The sequence below is a fragment of the Cololabis saira genome, chromosome 11 (genome assembly GCF_033807715.1).
Source record: "Cololabis saira isolate AMF1-May2022 chromosome 11, fColSai1.1, whole genome shotgun sequence".
Lineage (NCBI taxonomy): Eukaryota > Metazoa > Chordata > Actinopteri > Beloniformes > Belonidae > Cololabis > Cololabis saira.
This window is the reverse complement of record NC_084597.1, coordinates 41,034,725-41,044,130: the sequence shown is the minus strand read 5'-3', so window position 1 is coordinate 41,044,130 and position 9,406 is coordinate 41,034,725.

Sequence of the window (9,406 nt, the reverse complement as noted above, 5' to 3'; positions counted from 1 at the left end):
GATACACTAATCTCACGATACGGTACAATACACGATATTGAAGTCACGATAACGATAAGATACGATATTATAGCAGTATTTTTTTAACAACCTTGAATGAGGAACATATGACTGGAAAAAATGGTCTTTTATTTGAAAGACACAAAATACAAAATAATGCTGTGCATTTGCCCTGTTGTTACAGTTTGTAATGCTTTATAACTGTTTAAGTTTTAAAGAGAAAGCCAGGCCAACCATTTTCCACAAACTGAACTAAAAGTAAATGTCAGGTTTGCATTATGCATCTTCAGTTTCATACAAGTAAAAATATTTTGCCACAAACTGAATAGTTTCTCTCATGTATGACTTGACTTTTTTCTTTTCCAGATATTTAACAACTAAACTTAAATAAATAAATAAAAGTAAATAAATACATACAATTTTACATCATAAAAAAGATTGATTCATGCTCACCTTATAAGTGTAAGAGGAGATTTATTTTTGTTAGGAAGGTTATTTTGGTAATTCAGGGTTCATTATTTTATAAATATATTCTTTATATTCTGGGACTATAATAATAATAATACACTAGTCTGTTTTAGATTGGGCGGAGTGATACGCCACAGTACGGCACTAGGTGCTGTGTTGATGTTCTAAAATCCTACACTGTTGAGGGACATTAAAGTACACTCGAATTCAGCAGAAGTTGTCCCCGTGTTTTTCCTACTCACGACCCCCAAAAAGGTTTAATTTAATAAGGTAAGGCTTAACTCTACACCAGCCTTACATAAGTAAAAGTTCAGAGCTCAAAACCCTGCAAGAGTCCCGTGATCGGGACTGAAAAACGGTACTAGTTTCTTCTGAGCGGAGTAAGATTTTCGTCCGCGGGTCAAGGCGCGGTCGGCACCAATACACTGCGCGTTACTAGTCAACACAATATAGGCTATTAATGTTAATAATCCAACATCGCGATACAGTTTGTCACCTCCACGACACGTATCGTGATGTTTTTGTATTGCGAAATTTCGTGGCACGATATATTGTTACCCCTGGTGGACGGCCCAGGAAAAACAGTGAGAGGGCGGAACGGCCTAAGAGGCAGTAACAGGGCTGTGTTGAGGGCAAAATGAGCGCTGTGTGACTTTGATTGACTGATATCTTTTATTTCGAACATGAGCACAAAAAAATAAACAAATAAAAAAACAGCAGAACAATAAATCCATAACGTAAAAAAGACCAATAATAATCACTAAATAATAAATGTGCCATCATTAAGAAAGTAAACGAGAATTAAAGCTGCAAGCAGCGATGAACGGGCCTCGCGCGTGCAATTTTCACCAATAAAGATCAAGGACTCAAAACTAAGTCCGATGACACCACCCATGACTCTTTATGTCAAACCATTCAAAAGTTATGGCAGAAAGTAGGAACTATCAAATATCGACCAATCAGATGAAGGGTGGGCGCGCTTTTTGGCATCTATCTTCGCCACGGTAACACTTTTGACTGAGAAAAGAAATGCGCATCATCGCACGATCTAGATGCACAATTTGATGTATGACACACCTGGGTGCAAATTACGGTTCGGGCTGCATTAACGGCCGAATAAATAGCATAAATTGCGCCAAAATGACACGATTAATTCAAAATGGCCAACTTCTTGTTCGGTTTCGGCCATGGCGCCAAGAGACTTTTCTTTAAGTTGCGACATGATACAGGTGTGTATCGATTTTCGCGTCAAAGCGTATTGTGGGGCTTGAGGCACAAAGTTTTCTAGGGGGCGCTGTTGAGCTATTAGGCCACGCCCATTAATGCAAACCATTAAATATCAAATTGTTCACCAGGCCTGGCTTGCGTGCAACATTTGGTGACATTTGGGGCACGTTTAGGGGGGCAAAAAGGCCCTCATTCCGTGGGAAGAAAAATAAAAACGAGCAATCAAACAGCGAACACCGTGGAGTGAGGAGCGTGCGGTGTTAAATGCAGCAACTGTCAGCATGTCAGATCATTACTTGGATGTGGGGAAAAAGCAGAGGACACAAGAAATGGTCCAGACTGAGTTGGATTTGAGAAAGCCGCTTGGTGATGGAGAAGGTCACGGGACGCACCGCGCAGAGAAAAGGACCCGTACTACCAATGCGCGTACCCTCACTGTCTGATATGACGAGATCCTCCAAGAAAATAACCCAGATGCAGACGACGAGCGCAACCGCTCAACAGTTAGATGGTTATCTGTCAGAAGTCCCCATCCCAAGAGCGATAACCCTCTCGCCAGTAGCGGAACATATCAGAGCCGGACCGGGGGGCGGGGCTTATGACCGGGGGCGGGGCATATCATGACCGGGCCCTCTGCAACCTGGAGCCTTTCGTCAGGCTGCAGAAATACCCGTCTCATTATCATAGCCTACACATGCCCAACAACGGGACTTACAAGCATTGCCAGATGTAAGGGCAGAACATAGCCTATTAGAGATTGTGAAAGATAATTCTCACTTTTTTTTTTTTTTTCAAAAATTGGCAAAATAAATGAAAAACTGCGAAGAACCATTGTTTGGTATTATTCGGTATTTGGCCAAGTGTTTATTATTATTTTCGGGTTTCGGTTTCGGCCACAAATTTTCATTTCGGTGCATCACTACTAAGGATTATAGTTTGAATATATTAGTAGATGCATACAAGGCTGCATATAGTTGAAGGTTTACGTTGTGTTGTTCTTCTATAGTAAGAAGCATCCCAGTTATACAAGGGATGATAGGGAGAAAAAAAAAGGTGCTCAGGGCCTCATCCCTCGACTGCGGCGATGGAGAGCCTGGGTCTGCTCCGCATGCCTCCGAGGGTGCCACTCGTTGCAGTGCACCTTCAAGGCAGCCGGCTGTCAGCGGTGTCCTCCAGGAGCCCCAGCCTGACGCCCATGTCTGACCGTTTTCAGTCAGTCCCGACTGAAAAGGCATACAAGGTGGCTGCACGTTCGACCAGGGCGCTCAATGTCCTTTCCCTGCTCACAGCTTATCAGGCTGAGTTGTGTTAGGATTTTGTGCAGACTCAGGACCCAGCTACGTGGGAGGAGAATCCGGTAGTCACCGACCTGTATCCCGTGTCCAACGCTGTGCGGCCCAGGCCATGGGAAGTGTGCGCGGTGGCTCAACCTGGCACCGCCAGGCTGTCTGACAAGGAGAGGGACGACGTCCTGGACATGCCCATTGTCCCGGAGGGGATTTTTGGCTCTGCGTTGGACCTGATGCAACAGCGGTGTGAAGCCAAAAAGAAGGAAGATGAGGCTCTCTAGCTTTGCCTGCCTCGGAAGTAGGGATGGGCGATATGGACTAAAAAATGTATCACGACAATTTCTGGCATTTATCCCGATAAAAATGGCGATAAAAAACGGGAGGCAATCAATCAATCAATCAATCAATCAATCAATCAATCCCTTCCTTCCTTCCTTCCTTCCTTCCTTCCGTCCTTCCTTCCTTCCTTCCTTCCTTCCTTTTCCCCTTCCTTCCTTCCTTCCTTCCTTCCTTCCTTCCTTCCTTCCTTCCTTCCTTCCTTCCTTCCTTCCTTCCTTCCTTCCTTCCTTCCTTCCTTCCTTCCTTCCTTCCTTCCTTCCTTCCTTCCTTCCTTCCTTCCTTCCTTCCTTCCTTCCTTCCTTCCTTCCTTCCTTCCTTCCTTCCTGATAAGGGTGCCTCATTTTAAGATTATTAATAACCTCTCTAAATTATATGCTACAAAGTCCAAAAAAGGACTCAGAAAATCGAAACTGACATACAGTAGAACGTTTAAGTGACCAGTTTGGCAAAAGCTTACAATAAAATATTGTATTCTATAAACTAAATTTTAAGACAAAACAGCAAATGAATCACTTTTATAAAATCTGAGTACAATAAACAAACAAAGCCAAAGCTTTCATATTAGTTTATTAAAATTTTAAAAACAAATATTAAATATTAAATATTAAACCAGACACAATTGTCAGCTGTGGGCCTTTCACAATTGGCGACCGTAAGTAAAATCAGTTCCTACGACCGAATGATAAACTAAAAAGCCTCACTTGAATTTAACTTGCAGTAGACCGGTGATGGGAATTTACCCATGAACGATGGTTTAACAACTCGACAAGGGGCTGATTGTTTCCTGCACACAATGATAAAGATAAGAGTGCTGTCTAAGAGGCCCATAAACACTCCTTCCAAATAACACTTCCTAAAGCCGTCTCGAGAACAGTTTCCACTGCAATCAAGAAGTTCCTCAGTCATAAAAATGTTAAGGTGCAATCAGGAAGTGGTGTTGACAAGGAATAAAACAACAGTATTAGGCATTGTTTTTTTTTAGAAAAACTGCCTCTGAAGTTACTTAAAGAGCTTCAGGCTGAGAAATCTAAAGTGGTGGATATCAGACTGAATTGGAAGGAGAGGAGGAAAAAAGAATAATTATGGTAAAAAAAATAATAAATAAATGAACCAGTCTTTCTAGGGAAATGTCAAGAAACCAAGTGTAGAAATGAGCACTGAGTCAGTTTTTACAATAAAATTAAGTCTACAAGGTAAATCTGTAAAAAAAAAAGGAGGTTGCATTTCTGCCTTTGATACCGAAGGCGCCAAATCAGACGAATGTGGAAGTCGTAAGATTATCATGGCATTTTCATACTTAAAGTGCGTTGCGTCAGTAAAAAAAAAGGGGGGGGGGGGCTTAATGTTGAAACCCTGGGTTATTCGGCAGAACAGCAAAGCAAATGAGAACAAAAGAATATTTGAAAAAGAAAGAAAATGATTTAACTGACTAGTAAAGAGCATTATGACCTCAATGTATTTAAAAGCATTTAAAGAGATCTGAAATCTACCATTAAAATTGGGAAACCTGCAAACAAAAGACGTTCTAGATACAAGAAATATGGGCAAGAAAAGGTCAAAGTAACACACAAGGACTTGCAGAGCCAAGTGAAGGCTGCCAGTAACCGTGTCTGGGGTGCATTTTGTCTTTGTACCTCTGTCTATTGGTGATTTTGGTTGTTTATTAACTTTAATTTGTAAAATACTGCATAAAATTCAATTTAATCATTTACTGTCAGTTTAGCAATTACTATAATCTCTGTTAAATACAGTACATATCACACTATCTGTCACACTCCTGAAAAGATTAACTTAATGACTGGAGCAGAGGAGTTCTCTCCAGATTTCTTAAATATTTGGTTTTCTCCATTTGATCTCAAATTACTTGTATATTTGTATCCTCAATCCTCAACCTGCCTTTCATCATCATCTGTCCATCTTTCTCTCTCACACTTCCTCTGAGAAGTAATTCCCTTTTATCTCTGAATCAAATTCATCCCTGACCCTTCTCTCCCGCTCGTTCAGGTCTCTTGGGGTTCACACATAAGCAAACAATTTTCCTTTGAAGCATCGCCACAAGTCATGCAGAAACTTCGAAGATATTAAAAAAGATTCTCAGTGCAAAAGAGGAGGTAATGTTAAAAGACTGGCAACAAAAAGTTGTAAACTTTTTTTTACAAATTAGTTCATCATATAAATTGTTCTTTCTGCTAAGAAGCAGACATTATGGAATCATCTTTATGATTTGAAAGATGCTGAAATGACCCTGGACCGTATCGTCAGAGGCGTTCAATAAACGAGACAGCCCACTACGGTTGTGTTTCCTGTATCTGTGTCACGTGACTGCCACGCCCCCTTAGGAGACCGGAAGTAGGTCCTGAGTCTATTGAGTCCTATGGGAAAAGTGAACGTGAGCACAGATTATTACCAATTCCTTCGACCCATAGTAACCTAAGTAAATATGGGACCCATTTTTCAAAAGCCACAAACCTTCTGAATATTCTGACACCAAAATGGCAACTTTCAGACCGACAGATTAGGAGAAAATGAACTTTGTTTGAGACCTGTCTCTGTCTGAGCAACAAACTCTCGCCAGATTTGGCTCTCATTGTTTTCCCAACGGATAAAATGAAGTTTAAAACTAAAATAAAACTTGCTTCTTTGCTTAATAATAGTTATTTTTATTATTTAACTCTTTTTGGAAGAAAGTTGTACTGTATCTAGTGTTGTATGTTCCAAAACGATGTGGGGAGAGGGGCGGCCACGCCCACTTAGGAGACAGGAAGTGTATACCATTTCATACCATTGGCAGTAACGGTAATGCGCTATCTTCTGTATAGAGGATCTTTGGTATCGTCAGTATTATTTCTGCCAGAGCTCAAAGTTAAATAAATGTCGAGAAATTAAGAGACAGTAAAATTAGGTATATTGGGATTTAAAGGCTGCTGACAGCTAAACCCTTCCTGCCAGAATGTTAGTTAAGAAATATTTAGCCCAGGAACAAAATACCTGCACTTAATTTACCAAATAGCTAAAGTGATAATTAAAACTTGAGCACAAACAGAAGAGTGTTGCTTAATTCAACCATCCGATACCAAATGTGCAACTTATTAAACAAAGAAAATGACTGACAGCTGGTTACAGATGTAACATAAACTAGATCTGCTAGTTTGTTTTCATTTAAACCACAAAGATTATGTAGCGGGGGGTTTCATGGAGAAGCCGGCTGACATCACTAAAACGCACTGCATGGTGCTGGACAGCAGGAATGCTACATAAGGCACCAGTGAGTTTAAATAATACATTGAACAAATACGAGCAGAGATAAAGATGTACTTGTGTTTCATTTGCCTCACTCAAATGAAAAATCCCTGTGTATTGCACTTACAATGAATTTAACAAAGGTTTGCTGTGTTCTGTTTCATGTACCGTTGCTGTCATGCTTCAAATGCCAAATGGATTCAAAGTCAATCAAGCTCAGTGACATGGCTGAATTAATGAAGACAGTTCCTTACAATTATGAAATACATTTTTAGCCAAATGTTAACATCACCTGTGTTTCAATGTATTGGTATCTGCATTTGCTTGCAGAAAGGGCGTATGGTCCTCTATTAGAGAACCTTGGATTTCAGTTTCTTGGAACGCAAACTTCTAAGTATGACAGCCTCTGCAGCTTTATTATTGACGGACTGACTCACACACGCACGCACGCACACACATATACACAGAGAAACACAGCACACTCCCCGGTGTGACATTTCTGTGAATGCCTTACAGCTACTGCTGCTGGTTACATCCATAATTGATGAACTGCCATTAGTTTCTAATATGACGCTTTCATTTACAGCACAGACGAAATGTTCTTACCAGACAAATGAACACTGTACTAATTTGTCTGCAAACTGAAAATAAATGCACAAAGGGACATATTTCTAAGTGAGCCTTAAATCTAAAGTGTACAACTGTTATTTGACATATGCATGGTTGGTCTTCTATTTAAAATGTCTGACATACCCCAATTCTTTATGAACTATTAAACTCAAACTTCACCAGTGCATGGCTAGCTCTATGGAATAAAGGACCACATGGGCAAAGGATTACTTTGAGAAATCTTTGTCATGCACTACTGATGGAGCTACATTCACAAACTTAACTTTAAAACTTTACTGTGCATAATAAGAAGCCTTTATGTTAATCTTGTTGAGGAGTCAACATCTCTAAGCTTAAAGGGCAGGTGTTATGAACAATCACACATTGGAAACTGTGTACTGTGGGCAGACAAATTAGCATCCCAGATTTTGTTTTGTTAAAAGATGTGCATAGTGTATGAAAAGAACTATCCACACTGTTATCAACAACAAGCTGAAATACCAGGCTCCATGATTGTGTGGGGGTTACATCGGTTAAGGTTATTTACACTTCTGTTATGGCAGCATTAAAATACAAAAGTACTTTGTAACATTAAGGCAATGTTGCTTCGAAAGACACACCTTTTCCAGGGATGTTGAAGCATTTTTCAAAGTGAAAAATGCAAAGCCTGCTTCTGCACAGATTACAAAGACATAGCTTTAACATAATGCTGTAAATAAATATAAGGAAGTCATTGCGTCTCATCTACCCACAACACAATATGGTGGAGCAATTGAGGGCCAAAATGATACCCTTACGGATATTGACTGCCTCATCAATAATACTGCAGATTTGCTGCATTCAGCTTCAGATGCTGTTGCATGAGGTCTCTAACCAGAGGAACTTAATTAACACCATTGCACCTCTGCGTGGTGAAACAAAAAAAACACATAAAATAAAAAGGAAGTGGTACTCTGTAGGCTCTCATCATGCATGGAAAAACAGTCTAATAATATATAAAAAGCAATGCTAGAAAAACGTATTATTTGCCAATAATAACAGTAAATGAAAAGGTTTTAATCCTTGACAAGCAATTGAGAGTTTCAGCAGCCCTGATGTATTCTGGGAGTTTGTTCAACAGGTGAGCAGCATTAAAGCTGAACGTTGCCTCATCGTGTTTGGTTCTAACTCTTCTGGGTACAGAAAGTAGGCGTGACCCTGACGACCTGAGGGTTCTGGTTGAGTTATCATGGACCAGGAGATCAGAGATGTATTTTGGCCCGAGACCATCCAGAGATTTATAAACCAACAGCAGGATTTTAACATCTATTCTGGGACAGACAGGAAGCTGGTGTAAGGATCTAAGAACTGGAGTTATATGCTTCACTCTCTTGGTCTTAGTGAGGACTCGGGTGTCTTGGTTTTGGTGAGGACTCCCGGTGGCAGCATTCTGGACTTACTGCAGCTGCTTGATGGATTTTTTAGGGACACCTGTGAGAACTGCGTTACAGAGAAGACATCATTGAGGTGGTAACTGGAATCACAGTCTGTGATGGCAATAGCGTTGCTGCTCCTTGTTCAAGATTACGTAGACTTTGAGATACACGTACAGTAGTCCAGTCTACTGAAGATAAATGCATGAACAAAATTTTCTAAGTCATGCTGAAACATCATTCATTTAATCCTCGATATGTTCTTTAGTTGTTAATAGGCTGATTTCACTACTGTCTAAACTTAAAACATTTCTGTTTAGTAAACCTTTAGCTGGTGTTGGTAAATCTCTAGGTAGTGTAAACTCTAGTGTGTTAGAGTCAGTAGTCATAGCTGCAGCTATAGAATAAGACTATAATAGTTAGTCTCAAACATAGCTTTGCGGTAGATATGCTGCTATAGGCCTATGCTGCAGGGGGGCACCGACCTGATCCACTGGGCGGTGCCTCTCACCCTTCTTCTCCTCTCCTCTTTCCTTCCTCTCTTCTCCATTACCATTTTTATTTATTATAAATATCTCATAGCTATCATTTTAGTCCATCGTTCGTGTAGTTTCTTGTGCTGGCCCCCTTTTTTCTCTTTTGTGCATGTTTGCAGGCCGGAGCTTCTGGAGCTGATTGCTGGCCTGCGCCCCCCCCTCTGGTCATCCCGTTGCTGCTTCCACCTGCCTGCTGTGTGCTGCTGACGTCCCCGACCCCCCCAGTCTGGCCTTCGGCAGGAGGGTCCCCCCTCATGAGCCTGGTCCTGCTCAAGGTTTCTTCCCT